A 26,142-nucleotide genomic window follows, 5' to 3' on the forward strand; every position below is an offset into this window, starting at 1 on the left:
CTCCTTCCTCAAAAAGGGTCAGGCGCAGTTTTGCATGCACAACGCCGCTAACTTTGAAATTGTTCCGTGGGATACGGAATCTTCCGTTATAATGAGTGACATGATTGTTAGCCTGCTGTTTAGAATTTAGCAGGAAACTGTTAACATCAGCCAATTTAAAATGCACATCTCATCAAAACCTGAACCAGCTCATAAAATGGTTGCTTTGCCTCTGTAACATCATTTATTTTCTTGCTTTGGAAGAACCTTTAATATTAGATCAAGGGAAGATCATTTAAAGAAGGCCAAAGGAAGCGGAACCGGGCCTGTCAGCCAGCGAAGGAATGTGTTCCTGGGTCCAATCTTCACCTCTTGAATACATTTTGTTGCCACTTGCCTTGACATAAGCAGCCACATTCCACTGCTCTTTATTTTTTCCAGAATGCTGAAGCAGAGACCACACAGCATTGGTGCTTTTTCCCCAAGCTAACTGTACTTAAACTTTGTATCTGATCAACTTAAGTGTATTGGATTTGAAAACAGTTAGTCAATTGTTTTCAGTCCCTAGGTGGTGGTTTATGGTAATGTTTGCATCAATACTAACAAAAGCCATACTGCAGTACAAAGTACATCAAGGAAATGAAAGACAAGGCTGCCTGTTGTCAGCTCTGTCTACAATAAAGGCAGGATTCAGGACTAGGGCAGAGATCGTTACAGAACCACAAAAATGAATGAACCACAGAAACCAGAGGGCTGATGCTTCACATCAAAGGTGCAGGGTCTGCTTAATGGACAAGGTTGCACGCAGGCCAAGAGATGCATAACCTGGACTCATCTGGCTACACAAAATGAAAAAAAAAAGTCACCAACGGGGGGGGGGGGATACATGAAAACAGTCTGGTATAGTCTCATAGAATAACCATGAGAACTGGAGGATGCTGGCTGTTTAAGGGAAAGAGCCCAATGTCTTCAGAAAGAGAATATTTGCTTCTGACTGCCTGATGGGGAATATTTAAAATACATAGCATTTCTTTGGAGTCTCATGATGGGATACGATATTGATATCAGAAATGATCTGAAGCACAAATAGCAAACAGTTAATTACAGCATCCTGCAGTCCCACGTCACCCTCATTTCTCCAAACATTTTAAGAATTCCAAGTGGCATTACATGTAGGCACAGTGTGAATGTGTGTATGTGTATGTATATACATACACACGTTAAGATGCAGCAAAGCAATAACAATAATGATAAAAGAGTGGAGTTTGAAGATTTTTCCCCTCCTCACTTGTCTGGGCCTGTGTTATCATATATAATTTAGAAGAAAACAATTAAAGGAACTAAATGCTGCAATAATATGACATTCATACAATGGCATCTATTAATATAAGGAGGTAGTTATCCTTTATTTGAAGCCTAACCCCTGGGTACCTGCTGTGCTGCTAGATGCGAGAATGTCAAAGAAAAATAAGTGAAAGCATATCTCGTCATGGGGTAAATTGCCTGTTGAAAAGAATTGTGCTTAGGTTCTCATTTGAATGCCCGCTTTTTGCAAAAAAAAAAAAAAAGTGGGGGTGTTATCAAGGTACTGACTAATCTTTCCTGGCCAAATGAGAGAGAGAGTGAGAGTGAGAGAGAGAGAGAGAGAGAAATATTCATTTGCACAAAAGCTGCAATCCACAAAGAAGGGAGAAACAAAATTTATTTCCCCCTTTTGTGTTTTATCCATGTTTCAATCTATTTTGTCACCAATAGATGAGTTTTAAGAAGTACAGCAAAGTTGCAAAGATGGGGAAAACAAAGCATGATGTATCTTGAAATGTAACATTCTGAAAACTTTTATTTCAGCACAGGAAGGGCTTTTCTAAACAAAATTTACAAATATCATACTTAAAAAAATCAGTGTCCTCACTGCTTGAAGTCTCTCTGGCAGATGCTGTGTTATTCATTAGTACATAACATTTCATTCCCTCTCATCAGATAGAAAGGAAACAACAAAGTTATTAACAATTTTTTAAAGATACATCTGATTCTAGCCATTTTTTTTTTAAAGGAGATTAATTGCAAAGATGAAGCAAAATGATCTAATATTTTCCAGTATTTTATCTAGCATTTCAAACCCTTCTTCTATCATGTGCTAACCAATAGATGATTTCGGAGCTGAAATTTGCTGTCACAAACAATGGTTCTATTCATATCTGATAGAAAAAGAATTTCAACTTTAAACAGGCTATATCAAAAGAAAGGTCAGTAAGTTAATACTAAAGAATACAAGTCAAAAATAACACAGACCCTGAAATAACCATCTTTACTTGACCTACCTTCTCTGTTGCAAAATGCAAGGTCCCCCGAGAGGCCTTTGACTAATTTTCCTAGTAAAGTCTTCAATGACATATAAACCACCAAGACCTGCATTCACGATTCACTCATTTTACAAAAGCTATCACTTTCTGCCTATAGAAATTATATTAGAATCCCCCAATATACTGAGGAAAGAAGCATTTATACGTTCAAACAGGACCATGTGCATTTAATTAACAGCTTAACTACCATATTGTGTAGCCATAAGCACAGCATTGATAAATTTGTTTCCCAAAGAGTAGTCATTAATCCGAGTTCTTAAATTGCATCAAACGATACTTTTTAAAGAGTGCAATGCTGCAGGTTTTTTAAAAAAACAGAACTGTAAGTAAATACATAGATAAGATTAAGCTTAACAACACAAAATGCTTTTTAAAAAATGAGTTGTTATTGCGCTCTCTAACAACAAGGCAGAGTTTGTACCTACGTTGCCAAATTTCATTACAGGAAGGAATTGCTCCAGTTTTATACAAAAAATCCCCAACCCATTCAAAATGACAAAATTTGTTTGGATAGAATTAAAAAAAATCAAGGACATTTGAACGTTAGCTGTCATTATGGTCCAATACACTATTTATTTCTTTGGTATGCATCTCCTGACCTGTATATAAAATTCATAGTTTCAGAAGTGACATGTGCAAGCCTTGGACAACTGGGGAAAAGGCATATTTCCTGACCCTGTAACCATAGCAACCACTTGCTGATTGGTAGCAGGCAGGCGTTCCATCCTTTACCACTGAAGGCGAGTATGTAAGATTGCAGGCTTTGTTTGTGGGTTCTGGCTTTATTTACATGCAAACATGAATGCCAGGTTTTAAAACCCACCAGTTTTGTAAAATGTTATGTGATTAGAATGGGAAAGGACGATGGTGCTTTAGTGTCCTGCAGTCAAATTAACAGTAACGTTTAATGAATAAACCAAAGCTCACTTAAGCAAATGCACACGTGCCACCAACTTAGAAAGAGACATAGATTCTTTTTGATCCACATCTAAGTTTTGGGTGTCACTCTGACTGTTTTAATCCTTTCGGGGTGAAATCAGAGCCTTTAAAAACATTAACATGCAAATGCTGGTCACTTCCACTTCCTTATGCCATTTTGCAATCTTTTCTTCTTTTTTTCTTTTTGGAAGGTATACATCTACCTGGGTAATGCACAGAGCTGGCCTACAGCCATAAAAAACATGCTTATCCTGGGATAGTGCTGAAGAAAATGGGTCTACTAGTGGGAGGGAGGCAGACTGAGGATCCCATTCTTGCAGTGCTTTCGGATTAAGATTTTAAACCTTTCCTTCTAAAACTCACAAGCTTAAAGTTCAATAAATCTATATGAAATTAGTTGGGCCTTCTAGTACAATAAAGCTGAGTCCTCTGTGGCTAATAGTCCACCATTCCTTCTGCTGACCTCCCCAACCATTCCTCCCACCCCACCCCCCTCCATAGATCCCTTCCTATAAAAATGAAAATGGAATTCTATATAATGCAGGGTCTGGATAAATAATCTAGTCTCGTTGATCACATAAGGCTTTGGAACTATGGAGTATTTACTTCTATTCTTTATATCTGTATTTACTTCTATTCTTTCTGTCGAGAATTTTTCTCCAGATCAGTGAAAAGGAAAAGAATTCTTTGTTCATGTTTCAGTAATTTCTTTAAATCACATGCACAAAACATGGGTGCAATCTTTCCCTCCTGTTCTGTCTTATAAAATATTAATTTTGCTTATTGCACTGATTTGATTTCCCCCTATATTCAAATAAACCCTTTGAAAGGTGCAACAAAATCAGTTTTATTTCCAAACTGCTGGTACCCTTGCATTTACATATATCATTTCAAGCTTATATCCCTCTTACTACTATTCTTATTCAAAGCACCTTTTTAAAAAGGAGCCACCATTTCTTATAAACACCAGCTAGGGATTATATATTAGGAACAAAGATTGAGATAATATTCCCTTTGCAAAAGTAACATTAAAATTATAAAATACACTTATTGTAAATATGTTTCTACATCTGGAATCTTTACTGCCCATATATGTAAATCTCTCCAGTACAATGTTCTAAACCTGCAGACTGCATAATCATTATATATTTTCCTATTAAGGCCACGCTTAAAGATTTAGGGGAAAGCTGAAATTAAATGATAAATGAAATAAAATGTGTATGCTGAAATAAAATGTTTATCCATATTTCCAGTCGTATACTGCAAGGCAGGATGTATACACAGGTGGATAATAAATAATCCTTTTTCTTTTTGTATCTATTGCAATGAAGTCAAATGTATGATGCATAGTTAATATGCATTTTAGAGCACGTTCCTGTTCACTCACACTAAACTGTATTTATAAAATGGACTACTAATATGACCTGTGTCTGTTCTGGAAAGAATACCTCTGTTTTAAAAAAAACTGGTTTCATCCTATCCTTTATACACTGTGATAAGATCCTACAGTCTTTCCATTTTTAAAATAACCACTTTTCTTTGGCATCTATTTAAATATCCCAACCTGAAGTTACTCATGCACCTTCTTTTGCATGCAAAAGATATTTGTCCTATGTGCTTGTTAGAAGCTTCCACAATAGGAAAACAATTCAAGGTTGCTTTTTGGCAAGCTTCAGATTTTAAATATTTTAATAAACGTTTTTGGTTGTATATAATGGTTTTTTCACACACCTGATTAAAAACCTGCTCCCTAAGAGTGGGTGGAGGAACAGAATCCTTTGATGTCTTTAATGTACACTCTCTATGCATTAAATGTGGAAATTGCTTTTGTATCACTTGCAGTCTTTTCTTAATGCAAACATTTTGAAAGGACGAGAAGCTTGGGATTTTCCTTTTTAAAAATATATATATATATAAAGCTAGCATTCTTGGCTTTTCCTAAAGTACTGTAAAGGTCCTCAGCAGTGGTGAACTATATGCAATGAAATATTTTAAGCATGTTAATGTTAAATATATATTAGGCTGAAACTGGATCATTTTTTTTAACAGTCTAGCTTCTGCAGCCAACAACATAAAAACCGAAGCAATTCTCAGAAATAGTGTCAAGCTGAATGCAAATCTCAGATATGTTTGATGTATCATTAAAGAAAGTAGAAACAAAGTACTGCATTTCCTAGTGTAGTCTGAAAATTATGCTGATTAAAACAAATCTCAGTTGTTTTTACACCTTAGAAATGAAACACAGCTGTGGAACCATTTCATGTACCTGCGTTATTTAGATATGTTGTTTGGCTAAAATGCTTTGAGGTTACAAATAATATTCAGTGTCCCAGTGTCCTGAATCTGATTTTTTCCTCCACTCTTTGAATATCTAAGCAAGCATGTCGTATTGTATTAATATCATAATTCAAAGGGAAATTTATTAAATCCTCCTCCCAGCATTCTCATCATAGCTAAAAGTTGCAAATTCTAGGTGGCAGAGCCGAGACAGTAATATCAAATTTTAATAACAATTTCTCTTCTTCAGTCAGTGCTGCAGTGAAGAAAAGCATAAATTGCTGTGACTGACCGTTAGTTGTTAGAGAAGCAATCTGACTTCCCCACACCCTTATTTCACTGCGTCTGCTCTGTCCCTCAGCTGTATTAATGATAGCATGAAAGGTCACATGATAAACGAGTGACAAAAATATCAAAACATATTAGCCTGTAGCTTTGTTATCAGTGTATGGCAGAGATGACAGAAAATTGTATTTTTCCCCTGAATAATTTTGCGTTACATTTTGCTGGCTAGGCAGAGTGAATTAGGGAGAAATTTCTGATTCTGGCTGTTTGTCTCCTTCCCTGACATACTTGGAGTAATAATGTACATTAATAATAGGGTGTGTTCACAGGGAAAAGGTAAGGATTCAAGAACAGAATGTCTGATTCAATTCTACAAGGTGCTATCTTGTTTCCCTTTACAAAAACAAATTTTGTTGAAAAATATGCACAACATCCGATGTTGTTAATGCTAGCAGTAATGATCCCTCAGTAGCACGGCTGTGGCACAATGAATAGTACACAGAAAACAGAAATGGAAGAATAACTGGCAAGGAAGGAGGCTATATTCTGCTATGTTCCAAATGGACACGTCCCCTAATTAAATAAAGGCAGGCCCATCAGTACTTGATCCATCCTATTCTTACGTGGGCCCAGTGATTACAAATTAGGGGCAGATATTGTCCCTGCTGGTTTACAGCCTGGCCGAAATTGCAGACCCTGGGGAGATGAGGTTAGTAATGCTGGAAAGAGAAAATAGAAATTTGCAGGAGCCTATCAGTCTCTGTGTAAGTAGCAGAGTCAGACTACATCCAAGTTTTTCTTTCCCCTGGCAAAGAGAAGCTCAGTCCTTAAGCTCCTCGAAGATAGGAAGGTGTTGAGTAAAGAACATTTCAAAAGATGACTAGCGCAGCTTCCAAATCAGCCATGAAATAGCAATAATGAAAATTTTAATAAATGGAACTGTGTAGGCACACAAAATCCCATTCTATTAGCAAGTCGTTGAGGACAAAAATTAGGAGCAGTTGATGCCAGTTTATGTATTACATAACTGCGAACAATGATCTGAGGGTGGGGAAATGTAGATGAAACCTTAGGTTAGGATCTGGAAATGTGGTTTATGCAATATATTTTTATTTCCTTTTCAAATTATGGCTACTAGCAAAAGTGCTAAAATCCCATGGCAAAATCAACACCACCACTATTTATGACTGCAAAACAGGCAGAAAACATTAGATAGTGACATGGTTACTACAGAGGATTTCCCAGGATGGAAGATTCCCATCCATGAAGTATGTCTTTCTTCCTTTCTTCATCCCTCCCACTGCAGCAGGAAATATTACCTTGAAATGCTGTTCGTGGGGGACAAAGAATCCTCAAAGAACAGCATCTGGGAGAACTGGGAATGACAGTGGGATGGGGGAACTGATGAAAAATCACACCCCTTCTATTCCATCAGAAGAAACCCTCCAGCTGAATTCTGTGTTCAGAGAATAAATATTACAGCACAACAACATACAGACAATTTTAAAATTCAGGCATAAATTTCCCATTGCTCCATATTTTTGCAAATTGTCAAAAGCAACATTTTTACCACCACATAACTTTTTCTGTTCCATTTAAAATATTCTAATCATGTGGTTTCCTAGACATGCTGAGATGTGTCAGCAGGTTGTCAGATAGGTCCCCAAAATACTGTCAATCTGTGTTGTTACTAAAGCACATTTAAATCCATGTTTTAATCTTTTGTTAAGTTTTAATGCTTGCTGTGCAACTAATGGAACAATGTCAATTGCCCATATGTTGGTAAAAATGCTCTACTCCCAGTAAGGTTCTAGACAACTCAGTCTGTTTGTGGGTCCAAGGAGAGATAGAGGGTGATGTGTTGTAGGAATAAACACATGCACAACCATTTTTGGTAAACAGAATGGCCACCACTTATTTTATTGTGTATACATATCAGGAGTGATGGCATAGCACAGGGATGGATCCCAGGTGACCCTTCCTGCTGCTGAACAAACTCTATCCCTGTGCTACCTGCTGGGAGAATAAAGCATGGATTGGTAAGACCCAGGGATGCATGTGAGTTCTGGCCAGCTGGTAGTATAAGCTAACCAGCAGCCCCTGTTTAGGCATGCATGTGTGTGGCTTCACATTTCCAAGACCCCTTATAGGAGCTCCCAAAATAAGGGAGGCAGGATTGTAGGCATGGGCTTCCCCAAAGTATCTGCCCCAGTGCCCAAACTGCAATGGACAGGGGGACCAACATGCCCTGTTCCAAATACATCCCATATCCTATGTGCCCTCTTAGAGAGGTGTATGCCATCCTCTCAAAATAGGGCTGCCTGTCTAAATGAAATGTTCAGCTGCGCAATGGCCATGCCCCTGTTCACAGTCTTAACATATTGTGCAACCACCTTGCAAACCTTCCTCACTTTTTTGGGTGCTAGTGTACCCTGCCATTCACATCACTCTAACAGACAGGACCACAGTATCTTTGCACTGGGGAATCTATGACACAGATTCTGGAGGTCAGAGATGATGGCAGAGGAGAGAACCACACCTTCTGAGCTGGAAAATCACTCCCCCCTAATTGAATGGTGATAGCCTGAGGTGATCCTTGCCACAAATCTTCTGATGATATGATGGCCAGAAGAGATTACCATTCCTCGGTGCCCTGACCAGTTGATGTGGATATATTTGCTCAGGTTGGAATCCCATGCAGATGTCCCATTGCATTTGCTTGTTTAAAAGACGATGCTGTGACCGATAATAAGGATGGTTCTTCCCATGTCTAAAAATGTTACATACAATGAGCTTGTTAGCATAATAAACCCAGTTGAACATACAAACTGCATGCAGAGGAGTTGCAATGACCAATGTTTGTTATTTAATCAGACATGTATCCACATTTAGATGTATAGGAATGTGCCAATCTGGAACAAGTGCACTCCAAAGTCTCCTGATGGGAGGCCTGGTTTTACATGGCATGCTTGTAAAAAACTGAGAAACTGAAAATACAACAGGCATGAGCCATTGGCATGTACCAGCTTGGTGTAGTGGTTAGGAGTGCCAGAGCACTAATAAAACTGTTCTAACCAAGCAGTAATATCAGGGCTCTCTCTCCTATCTATACTAAATATACATCTCCTCCATTATCAGCTTGGTGTAGTGGTTTGGAGTGCAGACTTCTAATCTGGCAAGCTGGGTTTGATTCCCCGCTCCCCCACATGCAGCCAGTTGGGTGACCTTGGGCTCGCCATGGCACTGATAAAGCTGTTCTGACCGAGCAGTAACATCAGGGCTCACCAACCTCACAGGGTGTCTGTTGTGGGAAGAGGAAAGGCAAGGCAATTGTAAGCCTCTTTGAGACTCCTTCAGGTAGAGAGAAAGGCAGCATATAAGAACTCTTCTTCTTCTTCTTCTTCTTCTTCTTCTTCTTCTTCTTCTTCTTCCAAACAAGTCCCAGAAATGCTAGACTGAATGGACAGGTATTCAGATGTATAATCAACTGGGCATGGTTGACTTTTGGGACCAGAATGTAGCATGGCTACATTATGAACGAATGGCTACTATGTGAAAGCAGGTCCATTTCGGACCTACTCAGATGGATATGCAATTCTGACTCAGCAATGGAAATGTGCTGCTGAGCCAGGGTATGATCATTGCCATCACTACATGATGCAGTCAGCAACTTGAGCTCTAAGACAGCTGCCTCGAAAGTGGGAGCTGCTGCATAAACTTCCATTGTGAGCATAGTAATGAGTATGCATTTATCAGGCTTCCATGGGGCCAACCTCCTTCAGTCTTCAATAGCATGGTGAGCTAGAAAACTGCAGCAGGGATCACTGAATACTGGCATTTTACTATTAAATAAGATTACAGGTAAGTTTTGGGGGTGAACTTGCATTCCTTCATGTGAGCAAGGTAACACAAGAACAGTACCTCAGGGATGAGTCAAGGGTTAGAAAAACCAACTGCCACCACAAAGAATAGGAAAGCTCAAAAGCATTCAAAGGCATGATGGGTAGCAAAGGTGAGGGACCGTAAGACTTCCTGAATGATTAATTGATGCTAAGGCTACCAAGGTTCTCTGGAAAGACATCTGGTCGTTGATTTGTCCCGGAGCAGAATTTGGAACCTTTTCTTTTGGAATCAGGACAATGCTGTAACTAGTACCTACAGTGTGTATCATGATGAGAAGGGTAACAGGTAACAAAGAATTTGTATACAACATGCATGATCCAGTCAGAGAGTGATGTTTGCCTCTAGGGAGGGATAGGGAATGCCAATCTTTGTGGTTGTAGGAGGTCTTAGGGCCCCTGGGTACAATGGGTTTTATTTGGGGATTTCAGACTGTAGATATTCAATGTCTTTTCATACCTCCATATGAAGAAAAGTAGTTTTTTTATAGTCTGCTTTTCACTACCTGAAGGCATCTCAGTGTGGCTTACAATTGCTTTCCCTTCCTCTCCCGACAACAGACTCCAGAGAGTTAGGTTGGGCAGAGAGAGCTTGGTGAGAGAATACTCTGTGTGATCAGCTCTAACAGGACTGTGACTGATCCAGGGTCACCCAGCTGGCTGCATGTGCAGGAGTGGGGAATCAAACCTGGCTCACCAGATTAGAAGCTGCCAAGGTGCCTCCTGCTAGAGCACAACTCTGTGGTGTGAAACAGAAGTCAACTTGAAAGGCTGAGGTTATAAAGGGGGCATTAATTTCTCTTCACAAAGAAAGAGAAATTCCTCTTATAAAAGAGAAAAAATGAATAAAATGAATCAATGGCTATATTTTTAAAGGTGAATTTCATAGAAGAGAAGCTCCCCTCCGCATAAAAAAATTCTGACCCTGAGCTATAGTGTATAATGTTTTTGTTTTCCAAATATTCATGCAGAACCAAGAAGCAGGATTATTTCCACGTGCCATATTTTCTTTTTTTCATATGAAATGAGGAAGTCCTAAACTGTGCTGCCTCACAGCCATTTTTGTATTTGTATCTCCAGTAAAACATGACAGAACCACAGGGTCCAGGAATTCTCATGACTTCTGAATCAGACTTCTGAGAGATTGAGGTGAAACTCCCTGAAGTGAAGGAAAAGTTATAAGGTACTGAACCCAGAAAAAACAATTCTGATCTTTTTGAGAAAAAAATCTAATAAATTCACTTTCAGAGGGGTATTCTCAGGAAAATGGGCAGAAAGCAGATCTGAACATGATTTGATGATGATTGAATTTAAGGCAACTGCGCATGAAGGAGGGCTTACTGTGTTGTGGGTACAGGGCAACCAAACAAACACGTTATTTCTTTGACAAGAAGTTTAAATACCTTTTTTCAAATTCAATGGGAAATGAGTAAACAACTTACAAATGCTTATTGAACTGCATCTGGTGTCTCATGCCTGAGTCCAGGTAGCATGCGTTCATGGTTATGTACTTGCATTTTGTTTAATTTTGTTTATGCTCCACACTTTCTCCCCATTGGGGAACCAAAACAGCTTACATTGGTAGATTAGTTAAGTGTGTGTGAGACTGTGTCCAGGTCTCCCAGCAAGCTTCCATAGTGGATGAGAAACTCAAACCTGGATTTCTCTTAAATCCTAGTTTGACTCTTTAATCTCTGCTCCATGCTGGTTACAGTTGAAAACAGCCTGGTTTTGCTGATTCCCCATGCTGGCGACCACACCAGGAAGCCTCTGCTGATGATGCAATAAAAGATACCTAGGCTGTAGCCCTTCTTGGATGTTTATTTATTGATTGCATTTGTATACTGCCCTCCCCTAAGGCTTAGGGCAGTTTACATAGAATACAACAGGAAGAATACATCACACTTGGTGATTATAACAAATGAAGGTAGCAGTAATAATATTTATAATAATAACAATAAACAGAGGAGATAACATTTTAACAGGGTAAACAATCTAACAGGGCCATGGTTGGTCACATCCATTGCATGGGTTCAAAAGAGGGAGGTTCGGGGCCCAGTAAATGTTTAGTTTTGGTCAACCTCAACCAAATGCTTGAGGAAGTGTTTTAGTTCTATTGTTGGGGAATATGGCCTCTGAGAGCCAAAAGGCATTGTGATGAGCCTCTCTCAGACACTGACATGAGTTGGACAATGATTGTGGCATTGAACTAGATAATGAACTGGAAAATCACTGGGGCATGGATTAAGTTATAATCCATAAACTATCTTTGTGTCTGTATACACACATACTCATGCATATTTACCCTAATGAAAAATACTTAACAAGACTGCATCCATTGTAATGGTTTTATTTCGAGTAAGATCGTTGTAAGTGCAAAGGTCAGTTGTACACCTCTCTTTACAATCACAAACTAAAATGAAAGAAAACATTAATTTCTCAGTTAGATCTTTAGTTTATAGAAATGGAAGTTTGTGATCATTAACTCTAACAAACTTGCCTCTTTCTTAATCCAAAATTTATTTATTTATTTATTATTTTATTTATTTAGATTTATATACCGCCCTCCCCGAAGGCTCAGGGCGGTTTACCTTAAAACTAGTCAATGATACATGAAACAATCTTCGTTAAAACATACAGTAATTAATAACAGTGGTTGTAACCATATAACAGAATAATGTAACAGTATAACAATATAATAAAATAATATAACGATGGAACAGTGCAATAACACAACAGGTCCAGAGCGCTCTGGTGGAGTTCTGGGAAGAAGGGGGGAGAGGGGGGGAGCGGGGGGGGAGCGGGGGCCCTTTATTCGCTGTTGGTTGTGCCTGGTCTCAACCAAATGCCTGGCAGAGGAGCTCCTTTTTGCAGGCCCCGCGGAACTGTTTAAGCTCTGTCAGGGCCCTGATCTCCTCCGGGAGCTCGTTCCACCAGGTGGGGGCCAGGACAGAGAATGCTCTGGCCCTGGTCGAGACCAGACGGACTTCTTTAGGGCCAGGGACCATTAGCCGGTTGGTGGCGGTGGAGCGCAGAGCTCTTTTAGGGGCATAGGCAGGGAGGCGGTCCCTCAGGTACACTGGGCCCTGACCGCGAATTGCCTTGAAGGTAATTACCAGAACCTTTAGTCTGATCCGGAATTCAACTGGCAACCACTGCAGTTGGTGGAGAATGGGCCAGATGTGGGACCTCCACGGTGTTGCTGTGAGGATCCTGGCCACTGCGTTTTGGACCAGCTGTAATTTCTGGGTCAAGGCTAAGGGCAGGCCTGTGTAGGGCGAGTTACAGAAGTCCAGTCTAGAGGTGACCGTCGCATGGATCACTGTGGCTAGGTGGCCAGGTAGGGCACTAGTAGTTTGGCTTGGCGGAGATGGTAAAATGCCAGCCGCACTACCTTTGTGATCTGGGCTTCCATTGTAAGGGAAGTATCCAGAATCACGTCTAGGTTCCTGGCAGAGTCAGCTGTAGAGAGCTGTACTCCATCCAGGGCAGGCAGGCGCGCTTCCTCGCATGGGCCCTTCCTACCCAGCCACAGGACCTCCGTCTTTGAAGGATTGAGCTTCAGTCAACTCTGCTTCAGCCATCTCGTCACTGCTTCCAAGGCAGCTGGCTAATGCTTCTGGGGTGGCCATTCATCAGGAGGAAGAGCTGGGTGTCATCGGCATATTGATGACAACCCAGCCCAAACCTCCGTACCAGTTGTGCGAGAGGGCGCATAAAGATATTGAATAGGATAGGAGAGAGGACCGCTCCTTGTGGGACTCCACAAGTAAGTTAACGATGGTCTGATGTTTTGTCTCCAATTGCAACCCTCTGTCCACGATTCCGGAGGAAGGAGATCAGCCATTGGAGGGCTATCTCTCGTATTCCGGCATCGGTGAGGCGGTGAGCTAGAAGCTCATGATTGACTGTGTCGAATGCTGCTGAGAGGTCTAGTAATATCAGCAGTGCCAACCCGCCTCGGTCCAACTGGCGACGGAGATCGTCCGTCAGGGCGACTAGCATTGTCTCTACCCCATGGCCAGGCCAGAAGCCTGACTGGGATGGGTCTAAGACCCAAGTATTTTAGGAGTAACTAAATTTAGGAGTAACTATCATTGCCTAACTCTTTTTCCCTTGTCCATGTTGTACTTTGGGCTTAAGAAGTGGTTAGGCCACAGGGGACAATCTAGAAACTCATTCAATGTACCAGAATTTAGATAATTTTTTCTCTGTGTATACACCAACAAATAGGGAAATCTTTTAAAAGGGTGAAATATAAAATACAGAGGGGAGAAAAGAAAGCTGTTTCTATTTATTTATTTATTTATTTATTTATTTATTTATTTATTTATTTATTTATTTATTTATTTATTTATTTATTTATTTATTTATTTATTTATTTATTTATTTATTTATTTATTTATTTATTTATTAAAGTTGAGGGGTACAATCTATTCAGAAGGGACAGACAAGAAAAGAAGGGGGTAGGTGTAGCAATATATGTTAGGAATCTTTATACTTGTGAAGAAATACAGGTACCCGAGCATGAAAATTCAGTTGAGTGTATTTGGGTAAATTTAAAAGGAGTAGGAAATGAGAGTGGCATTATTGTGGGTGTTTGCTGAAGAAGATTTCCCAGAAAGTAGAGAGGGGAACTAGGGGCTCTGCTATTTTAGACTTGATTCTCATCAACAGGGAAGAACTGATAGATGAGGTGGAAGTAGTGGGCACACTTGGTAGCAGTGACCATGTGCTTTTGGAATTTTCAATCGTGGAAAAGAGAAATCACAATCAGGCAGTCTCAAGACAACTAACAAAAGATAACATTGAGAAATCTCAGTTTAAAAACATAATCCAAATAGATTCACATGGGTGTTGATCTAAAGCACCTGAAAATTAAAAACACTTGACACAATCAAACATTTTAACTGTATCCCTCTGGTCAAGAAATGATGCAGTTCAGTAGATGAGAAACTATCTGACCACTGAGAAAGCTTATCCACAAGCAGCACAGGAATATCAAAGAAGACCGTTTGGAACAATGCTGTATTTATTTATTTAATTTATACCCCACCTCTCCTGACTGAGTCGTCTCGAGGTGGATTACAAAAATAAAAACATACCCCATAAAACATTAATATACAATTCCATACAATAGAATTATCAAAAACAAGAAATCCACAAATGCCGGTAAAAACGGACAGTTACTCTTCAACCAATCAGTGGTTACAATCTTCCAAGCCCCTACTTAACTAATTCCTCCAGGCTTTGATTTATTGCACTAGATGTATTAGAAGAAACACATATCCTTCAGATTAATGGATACATAGTTAAACTTACCTACTTTTTCAACCCACCTAGATTTGAATCCAGCAGCACATTAGAGACCTGTAATCAGCTTGATTAGAGCAGAGGCAAAATACTTGGGGCAGAACATTAGCATATGTAGTGAGATAGGGATCCTATATCCCTATTCAGCCCTTTTATGTACAAACTGGCCTGTTTATCTGATGTAGAGTGTGGAAGACCATTGTTGACATGGTATATGTAAAATTGGGTGATGAACAAGTGAATGAACCTGAGATGGTTTGGCGTGTGTTGTTAGGTCTCATGATTATGTTGTCAGAGTTAATATGGAGAGAGTATGGTTTTTTTTGCAGGTCCTGGTCCCAGAGTCTGTCCATATTAAGAAGGCATTTTTGTGGATTATAAATTATTTAAGGATAGAAGACTCTCTGTGGGGCATAAGATAACTTTGATTAAACATTGATTGGGCTCCTTCTATGTGGATGTGTCCACCCCCTTCCCCCCAAACCAGGAATTAAATGTCCCTAATGAACCAGTTGGTCAAACAGCTGGTATGATTGCCTTTAAATTGTATAGTGGGAGGGCTGACACGAAAATTGAATAATAAATAAAGAAACAAACAAACAAATAAATAAAGGTTTGCTTCCCAATATCTGTGAGGGAGGAGTATCATTGTCCAGCATAGGGTGTAGGTTATTAATAATGTATTGAGAGCTGAATGTGAACCACAGTGGTGTTCTGCTCTTTTTTTGTTTGGGCCTATTGTTACAGGCCTATTGATAACATTCTGGCTTTGCTAATCTGTTTCTCTAGGCAACCCTAAGAGCGGGTCTCTCTGTACACAACAGTCCTGACCCAAGTTCGGTTCAAGCACACCTAGGAAGGAATTCCAGAACAACCTTACCTCCTCTCTGCAATGTTTTCTTGACCTGAAATAGACCATGAGGCACTATGTGGCTGGTGGATGGATGCAGAGGCATTATACCCTTTTGAGGCACCATTTTCAAAGTCCAGGAGTAGCCAACAAGCAGGTGGAGCCTGGAGATATCCTGAAATTACTGCTCATCTCAAGACTATAAAGATCAACTCAACAGGCAGAAAAGGCTGCCAACGGTTAGGCAGAAAGGGAAAGCTTGCCCTCATCAAAAGGAAAGCACACCCATGCCCTCCCCCTGCATTGCTCTGTGAAACATGTCCCTTGCCTCAGTCAGGGGCTGTGGGTGTGTGTAGAATCCTGAGCAAGATCAGCAATATTCTACCAATAGGAGGCTTTGGAACCTTCAGCATTTTGTCAGGGTGTATGGTCACAATTTTATGTATACAGAGTGTTTATCAGGTCCTTTATAATAGACTAGATAATAAGCCCACTGTACAAAAAATACAGCGGGCACTAGCGGGGTGGGTGGGTGGATGGATAGAAAGGAAGGAAGGAAGAAAGAAAGGCAGTAAGACAGAAAGAGAGCAAGTGAGAGCCATGGAAGGAATCGGAGAGAGAGAGGCAGAAAGGAGAGAGAGAAATGGAAGGAAGGAAGGAAGGAAGGAAGGAAGGAAGGAAGGAAGGAAGGAAGGAAGGAAGGAAGGAGGGAGGGAGGGAGGGATGGAGGGAGGGAGGGAGGGAGGGAGGGAAGGAAGGAAGGAGGGAGGGAGGGAGGGAGGGAGGGAGGGAGGGAGGGAGGGAGGGAAGGAAGGCAGGCAGGCAGGCTGGCAGGCTGGCAGGCAGGCAGGCAGGCAGGTGCCATGAAAGGAGCAGGGGTGGAAGGAAGGGGAGGAAGGGTCTGCTGGGGATAGAGTCATGAGAGGGGCAAGGGGGAAGAGTGGGAGGTTGAGAAGGGTGGCTGGCTGGGTGTTTGGGGGTGGGAAAGTGGCGGCGGAGCACGTGGGTGAAGCAGTGGCAGCGGAGTTGAGTAGTGAAGGGGGATGTGGGGAAAGAGTGCGCAGGAGAGAAGGGTGAGTGACACGGCGTTTGGGGGCGAGAAAGCAGTGGCAGAGTGCTTGGGCGAAGTGGCCGTGGCGGAGTTGAGTAGTGAGGGTGGCAGTGGAGAAAGAGTAAGCAGGAGAGAGGGTGGGTGGCTGGGTGTCCGGGGGTGGGAAAGCGGTGGAAGAGTGCAGGGGCAAAGCCGCAGCAGCGGAGTGTGATGTTGAGTTGTGGGCCAGGGGGGAAGGAGGGTGTGGGGGAGGCCAAGGATACACTGGGCAGGCCGACCCCCCCCCCGGCGGCATGGCAGGTTAGGGCGGGCGGTTGCCTACCTGCCTCGTCGGCGGACAGCTGCTTAATGGTGGCTGTCAGCAGAAGGTGGCCCAGGTTGGGGCATGGGCGGGCTCCCGATTTGTCAGTCTGGGGGCAAGGGGCCAGTCGTTGCCCCCCCATCCCAGACCGAGCCCTCCCCCACACCCTTTACTGTTTTATTTATACCGCTCCCACAGAGCGGTGTAAAGATTAAGTCAGTAATTATGTTCATATCTGGCAATTCTATCTGGATCTGTTAGCTAGTATGATGTAGTGATTACAGTGTTGAACTGGGATCCTGTAGACGCTTTCTGGGTGACCTTGGGCCAGTCACACACTTTCAGTCTCACCTGCCTCAGTGGGTTGTTGTAAGGTTAAAATGGAGGGGGGGAATGATGGAAGCAGCTTTGGGCCCCCATTGAGGTAAAAGGCGGGGTAAAACGAAGTAAATAAATAACTACGTAGACCAGGGGTAGTCAAACTGCGGCCCTCCAGATGTCCATGGACTACAATTCCCAGGAGCCTCCTGGGAATTGTAGTCTATGGACATCTGGAGGGCCGCAGTTTGACTACCCCTGACATAGACACTGCACACAAAGTTCAGCCACTTACTGTTTATAGGTTTTTTCAGGGGGTGGGGTGGAAGAAGGAATAGCTACCATAGAAAAAAAATCAATTGATTTTTGATTTTGGTTTTTAATCCAGACAATGCAGCTAGAGTGTGGTGGAGTACTTTCTTTTTTGAAATCCTAGATAACAGAATCCCTGGAGGAATAATGCTTCATGAGTTTTTCCAGAAAGATCTAAGGAATCATTTTTTAAAGTATTCTAGACAGATGTCCCCACATTCCACAGAAAGATGACCTGATAACATTCCACAAAACTGGTGTGAGCTATTAAATGTGATTTGGTAATTGCCTGCCTCTCATAATTGCCATATGGATTATTTTGGACTAGGAACAATGATCCTAATCACTACTTATTTTAGAAAGTAGGCACCAGCCCTTAGATATCCCCATCTAGGAATTACTGCATTGGGTACAATTTCCAAACTATATTGTTCTCCTTTCAGACCTACTCCAACTCAGATCCAGTCTCTCAAACCTCTCAAATAAAATGCTGAGGGGAGACAAATTCAATGAAAGATGATGTTGAAAAGAGCCAATAAGTTTCTACACCCCACTGTCTGCAAACAGATTTGGCACCAGCTGTAGCCCAATTAACTGCCAGAGTTCACAGGAAGCATTACAGCGATGACCATAAGAGACAATTCTATTTACAGCCCTTTATATATGCTTTTAGAGCTCATTTCATAGATCAGCAAAAGCAAACTGAGCCCGGAAACAGCTGGGAAGAAAAAAAGTGACAGATGATAAAAGCCCCATGTTCAGCAAAACTGTACATAGCACAGTCCATAATCCACAGGTGCTTGAAATTATTAGGCTATTCACAATTTTCTTAATAAGTTTCACTTTTCAACTTCAAGCTTGTCCCTTATTAAGAGCTGACCTGTATTGATTTTTTCTCCCCAAAAAAGTTTTGTTCAGCAAGCATATCCATGGCTTATTGTGTATGACGCCAGTGAAAAATGTTACATTGTCTTGTACAAAAATGCAGGCCAAGTTGGACAGATACAATCTGACTTCTCTCTCTCTCTCTCTCTCTCACACACACACACACACACACACACACACACACACACAGTGTTTGAGCAAATTTCATTCTTCATAGACTCCTATCCGTTTGGATTGAATTAGGTCATACAATTTATTATCCCCATGAAATATCCTTTCTGATCTTGTCCCTGTTAGTGTACCTGGAGTATTTAGGGCACCACTAGGACATTGTCCTTCTCAAGTCTTATTTAAATAAACTGGATACTTAGAAAGTGTGGTGCAGTCCTGGCATGTAGAGCTGTTCTGTACTTTATGAAGGACAACCAGAACCGAGGCCCCGAGCTGCCAGCCGGACATACCAGGCCCCAGGCTTACCTAGCTTGTAGTGGAACTTGGGAGTTGCCAGCAGAGCCCAAGAGCCACGGTGAGCTATGTAAATCCGAGGCCAGTTTGGAACTTTTCTTCCAAATATCTGGTATGCTGGCTGTCAGCTATCCATCAACTGGTAGGCAGTACCTTGACTGTTTAAGTATTAAAGCATTGTTGTTTTATATCTGGTGGATTTGGACTTCCAAAGAAAATTTAAGGAACCAACATAGTTCCTGGCCTTTCCAACACCACTCTTGATTCGAGTGTTGTTATCATTCCTAATGATGTTATCAGACTTCGGAATGATGTTGGGGAAACAGCTGTAGTGTGGAATATTGCTAATCTGATCCAATATCCAAATTCAGGCAAGTTATCAGGTCAGCAGCAATATCCAACTGCACAAATCTATTGGGAAAAGTGGATTTTTTCCTCATTTTTCTGCCAATATTTCACTATTGCCACTTTGTATCTCTCCTCTGGAAACTTGCTTGGAACAATAAATATACACTTACTTTCTTTTCAACCCCATGACTGCTTTTTGTGTAAAATCTTATCCAGCAGATCCTTTAGGTGCAGCATTGTGAGAGAAACAAAGAAAGATTCCTTCCTTACATTCAAGCTTTCCCAGAGTGAATTTATGACAGGGCCCAAAGATGGGACACATTCACACCCACACGTGTCTAGAACATATATTTCTTCTTGTCCACATCAGCTACATATGACTGTGCTGTCATTTCCATTCCTGCATGATTCTCTATCAAATGCAGCCTCATAAACAAATGTAAAGTCAGATACCAGGGAAAGGATTGTGATATACTTCTTTTGCCCATTAGATACTATTTTTCTGCAGGCAGGACTCAGGAGCTGTCCCATAACAGCATGTTGCCACTTTTATGAGGGCCATGTGAGAAGCACTTGAACAAGGTAGGACCTAATGGTTCTGCATTCCAGTGTGACCTCTCTCATAAAAAGGGGGGGGAGCTTGGTCTGCACAGGTACTGATGTGGCATGACAATTAACAATTTAAATTCACTTTTCCCAGTCTAGAATGCAGTGGTATTCCAGTTTAGAATGGGATCTCATGTTGTTGGACATTTTTGTATTAGAGGTAGATCCACTTTCACATATACCATGAACATTCCTGTGTAATATAAACATACCTGTGTATTTCAGGTAGGCTTTTTTTCATTTTGCAAATGGAAGAAGAATTCTGACTCCATTATATAACAGATTACAAATATGTAAAAAAATTAAAATAAAAATGCAGCCTTAAAACGAATGAAAATATGGCGGGAAGGAAACACCATCCATGGCTCATTGTTAAGTATTGAAATTTCTTATTCTGTCATTGTGATTTTAGAGCAGGATGAAAAATGTCAAAAATGAGGATGACAAATCAGTCTAGTGAGGAAACATGACTCTCCGACAAGAAATGTCATTTGTTATGATTGCCATGTGACTGCACTTTCCCCTGTCTTCTCTTTCAGATGAATGTTAGTTTTGATGTTAATTTTAAATTATCTTAAAGCAACAAGGGATCAGGGAAGGAAAAACAGACACATTGCCCTGTAAATTGTTACAGAAGAAAGTTTGGCTAAAGGAGGTTCCAAGTTTTTGCAATATGGACTGGGAAAGTTCCCATATTATGGGAAACAGATTATGAGTTGTTAACTCATCACATATGCCAGGGGCATTTGCTCAGAAGTATATCCCCCCACACACATACACAGGCACAAACATAGGTAAGCATGTGGCTTTTGTTCACGATGGACACAGCTGAGCCCAGCTCTCTGAGCCACTGCATAATATGGCTAGTAATTAAGCCACAGCTTCAAGGTTGCATGGGCACAAGACAATTCAGCCTAATGAAGTATCGATTGGCTCTGGTCGAGGTAAAACAAGTTGACATTCATTTAGAGGTAGCAATCCAAATATACCACATTGCCACCAAAGAAAGAAAAGTGGCAGTGGGTGGGTAGAAGCAACAGGATTGAATTTTAATCTTGTAAACACAATTAAGAATCTTATTTACAGGATGTTGTAATCATTTAAACTAATGATAATGACATATTTAGAGCCCTAACATAAGGTTCTTAAATCAACAAGAATTATGGACTGTGCAAGAACTTTATTCCACATATAGTACTTTTATGAGTTCTAAGTTTCGTGGGTTGTTTTAAAGCTTAGAAAGAAAACTACTGAAACTGGTTCCTTGTGTTCAGTAACATAAATACTTAATTCAATATATGGTATTATGAGTTTTACAGGAACATCAAAAGGGGAGTTACACTCTTTTAAGCCCATTGACTTCAACATACAATTGCACTGTCCCAGTTAGCATGAATATACTGGGGTTTACCTGACAAACTCAATTCACAGAACATCCGTGGTTAATTAAGTGGACAACTTTACATTCTGAACCAGCTATTTCTGAATGTTGTGAATATCACTAGTTCAGAAATGTTTAATGAGGTGGTGGTGGTATCGTTTGCAAGTCTCAGATGGAACCATAAAATGCTGTGTGTGGCATCATACTGCTGAATTCAACTAAAAGCAATAGGGATGTGTATGAGCCACATTGTTGTGGTATGTTTTGTTTGTGACGAACCACAAATTGAACCACAAACTGATATGAAGCAGGAGGTTGGTTTGTGAACTGAATTGTTTTGCAATGATTCATGACCCCCACCCCCGCTTTCCACTCCCTATTGCTTTTCATGGGGAGCAGAAAGCAAGGTATTGAATGGCTCCCTGCTTTTTGCTGACTACCACTTTTCACAAAAAGCAGAAAGCAGAAGTTTCCCCATAAAAAGTGGTGGGGAACATACAGCAGGAATTGAAATAGTTCTGGGTAATGAGGTTTGCTTTTATTAAACTTTTGAATATGTTTAATTCATTAAAGCAAACCTCATTGCTGTACATATTTTTATTCAATATTTATTGTGATTCAAAATTGTAAATGCTTCATTTGGACACAGTGTTATATATCTGGAGTAATTGATTTTCCAAATCATGAAGTCTGGTGTAAATTTACCACTGAAATATTTACAAATAGTCAATAAAAACATGTTGACGTAAACAGGCTTCTACAAACCAGGCAGCACAACTATTCTATTAATTAATCATACTCCCAGTGACCAACTATGTTGATCATCACAGTCCCACCAGCTGTTTCTTCCTCAGGTAAATTTTTTACCCCAAATTAACTTCAAAAATTCCCAACTGGAGTCTTCCAATTTTGAGGGGCATCATATCAGAATTGGAAAGCAATTCTAGACCATAGTATTTTTGCTGCCGGTTGCAACACTAATGATACATTGATGGGTGTTTTCCTGAGAATTTCTACAGCTATGTGGAATGAATGGAATTCTGTACATACACAGTCAGCAGACCAGGAGCCCAGAGGTACCCAGGAAGAATCACATGTAAAGTATTTTGTGAGTGTTAATTTCTTGCTTTTAATGATGTCTTATTGATTGTTGTCAACTGCATGGTCACTCAGCATTCTCACTGAGAATCATAATGCCTATTTGAATCAGTGAGTTCTTTTGATCATTTCCCCCCCAGAAGTCTTATATGGTTGGTGTTCTGGATCTAAAAACATATCTTCTGTTTGAGTGTTATGTGTTGGTGGAGTATCCAAGCAGCTCTCCACTATAGCTGGCATTCTGGATATGGGCCCAGGAAGAGTGAAAGCAACCCACAGTTTCCAGTGGGCTCAGTAGCAATGTATATGCATCATCAATATATCATCAATATATGCACTGTAATTATGTCAGAGAAAACTCTTGGGAAAAGGCATTTTTTAAAAATGGCTGCTCCCATAGAAAGCATGCAAATACCAAGCCAATGCTGAATTGAGCTTATGAGAGTTTCCCTCCACTGACATCAATAGTTTTCTGCCCCAGTGATGGCCAAGTCCTTGCCCTTGCAATGCTAGCTGTGAGAATCAAACACACTGCCACTACTCAAACTGCTCCTGAGAGAAGGCTGATAGCTGAAGAGTGGGGGGGGGGGTTGCTTGGATAACTACAGAAGATACCTTAAGTACCTTTTCGCTATACTTTGCATATCATGTGTGTACCTAGTGTCCCAACAAGAACAGGTAGAGGAGGGAATTAGATAAACATGAATTCATCCCTCATTCTTCTGTACAATAGAAGAGAAATTAATTCCTGAAGTAAAAGGTTCTCTGAAATACTGTTTTACTTCTGTGGGATTAATCAACTCCACCATTGATGTTACATTCAAACAAAAAATTCAGTTGATACACTGAGGGGTTGTGTGCAGAGAGCAAATGATTGTATTCCACTTAATTTTTCTTTCAAGGAGAAAGTCTTCCTCTGAAAAGGGAAAACTTCCTCTAAAAGGGAATGAGTTTTTTCTCCATTGAAGGAAGTTTTTCTTTATCTGAAGAGGAAAGAATCCATCTCAGGGAAGGGGGTTAATGGATATCATTCCCTACATATGTATTTCTATCAGTGAGATTTTCGATTTCATAAACAAACTTAGTTGGCATAGATCTATGATTTCTCATTCTTTCAGGTTCTCTATTGGTTTGCTCTTCTCAGTGAAAAAAAATCAATTTCATACAATTCTCCTCTTCCAAAGGTGCTAATATTTTTTGCAGCTTGCACCAATCATATTTCTCTTAGGTAAATACTTGCAAACAATCCAGAAATGTGCTAATGTGTCTAATTGCATCTCAGCTCCCTCTGGCAGACAGTCATTCCTTTAAAGGGTAACTCATTAGAACATTCTTATTGCCAGATGTTAAGAGCCACATAAATTATACAACTTCTGCATCAAGTGAGGACAGTATTTTCACTGACTAACACTTGAAGAAGTATTTTAATAATTGGTATACAGCTACACAAAAAAGCAAGAAGTGACTTCTGGAATGTCCAGTTATTCCTCTTTGAGTTTTAAGCAGTGCTGCATATTTATCTTTTTTTTTTGTGAATGCTGAGGATAATCAGTCCAGTTTTGTTAGGAAGTGATATTATCTGAATATATTAATTCTAGAACCATGATGGCATGCAAGTAGAAGGAGGTGTAAGTAACTAATCCTTACTAAAACTGCCATCAGCCTACCATTCTACCCTGTGTAATGCTTACAGCGACTAGATTTAAACCACTGGATGCTTTTATAGGAAATCTGTAAATAATAAAGAGCAGTACTTCAGTTTTGTGTTAAAGTGACTTTCATGTACACCTTTCCTTAGCTTATTTCTCTGCCTTCTGATCTGTAATGCCTATGGCCCACTGAACACGGGACTACAAATGACATTATATCAACTAGCTTTTCAAGAGGAGAAAATATATTTTAAACTCCAGAACTTGGAATTCCGGACAGTTTTGGATCAATAGCTCAGAGAGGCACCCACATTTTTGTCTGGATGGTGATTAATAACCACTTCTACCTTCAGTCTACATAAAATCTGAAATAAAAAGCTGATGATGCACAATCTACAGAAATAAATGTTTATTCCACATGCTGAATATCATCAGGTATATAACAGATATATTATATATCAGCCTGTGTGTGTTATCAGTATTTTGACACACATCTTTCATAACTCATTCCTATAAAGGCTGCATATTTGAATGTTTTAAATGCATAATCCAGCACAAAGTTTCTAATGACAGGGCAGAATATGGAGAATTAATACTTTTGAAAAATCTAAATAATTTTGGAACAGAAGACAATTTTGGATAATATTTGAATTTGCAGTGAGGGATGTTTCTGGCTTCCTTTTATCAAGCATATGAATGAAAGACCATTGTTTGCCAAGTGAAAATGAATCACATGAAAATCATTTAATTATCATGGTATTTATTTATACAGCTACCCATTTTATCCATAGAAACATTCACAATATTATGCAGAAAATATGCTTTGTTCGAAACCTTTAATGAGTAATGGAATTAGTTGCTTATAGTTACTTAGTTGCTTGTAGGCCAAGGTGATCAGATTTTAACATTAGTAAAGCGGGACAACCTTGATTAAAAATTTGGTCTATATGGAGCAACACAAAGTATCATAGAATGCATAGAATGCAAATATATATATATATTGTAATATATATATTTTTAATTTCAACATAAGTACAATTTGCCAGATACCCCCAGATGTCCCTCCAAGAGTTGGTTCTTATATGCTGCCTTTCTCTACCCGAAGGAGTCTCAAAGTTACTTACATTCACTTTCCCTCTCCCCACAACAGACACCCTGTGAGGTGCGTGAGGCTGAGAGATCCCTGATATTACTGCTCGGTCAGAACAGCTTTATCAGCGCCGTTCAAGCCCAAGGTCACCCAGCTGGCTGCATGTGGGGGAGCAAGGAATCAGATCTGGCTTGCCAGATTAGAAATCCGCACTCTTAGCCACTACACCAAACATGAGCACATCATCTTTCACAAAAGCTGATATTATTCCAGGCCAAACTACATATGATTTTGGAGAGTGGTAACTAGATCTTCAATGTATACTTAGCTGCAAAAGGTGTGGGGGTATGGACTGAATTAACATTTCCACACAAGGAATATGTTCCTGAGCAGCATTCAAATATTGGTGGCTTTTAGAGCACCTTTGCTTTTAATCCAATCGTTTAAACAAAATGTCTTTTAAGACTTCAGTTACATGCCCAGCCTTCTCGCAACTGGGGCAGGCTAAAACAGGCCTGTTTCTGTTTTCTGGAGGTGGAAAATGAGCTGGGGAAAAAAAGGGGGGGAGTGATCGGGCTGCCTTCTCCCAATCATACAGCACTCTGAGCGCTCTGTTTTAAATGCTAAACCAAAAAAGGAACAAAACCCAACCTTAACAGCTAGGAACTCAAAAGTTGAGCGGAACAATAAAAATAATGTAAAACTTGTTAATTATTTATTATAGTGCACAATT

The 26,142-nt window shown here is 40.3% G+C and overlaps 1 long non-coding RNA gene across 2 annotated transcripts in view; it reads right to left on the reverse strand.

Moving 5' to 3' along the window:
* The window catches only part of LOC143844207 (uncharacterized), a 40,722-nt gene extending 37,774 nt beyond the window's left edge, over window positions 1-2,948 (reverse strand). For both annotated transcript variants that reach the window (XR_013233860.1, XR_013233861.1), the window contains exon 1: window positions 2,301-2,948. This is a non-coding gene — a long non-coding RNA (uncharacterized LOC143844207). The remainder of the gene's footprint in view (window positions 1-2,300) is intronic.
* Window positions 2,949-26,142: the final 23,194 nt, after the last annotated feature.

Source organism: Paroedura picta, chromosome 9, assembly GCF_049243985.1.
Source record: "Paroedura picta isolate Pp20150507F chromosome 9, Ppicta_v3.0, whole genome shotgun sequence".
Taxonomy (NCBI): Eukaryota; Metazoa; Chordata; class Lepidosauria; order Squamata; family Gekkonidae; genus Paroedura; species Paroedura picta.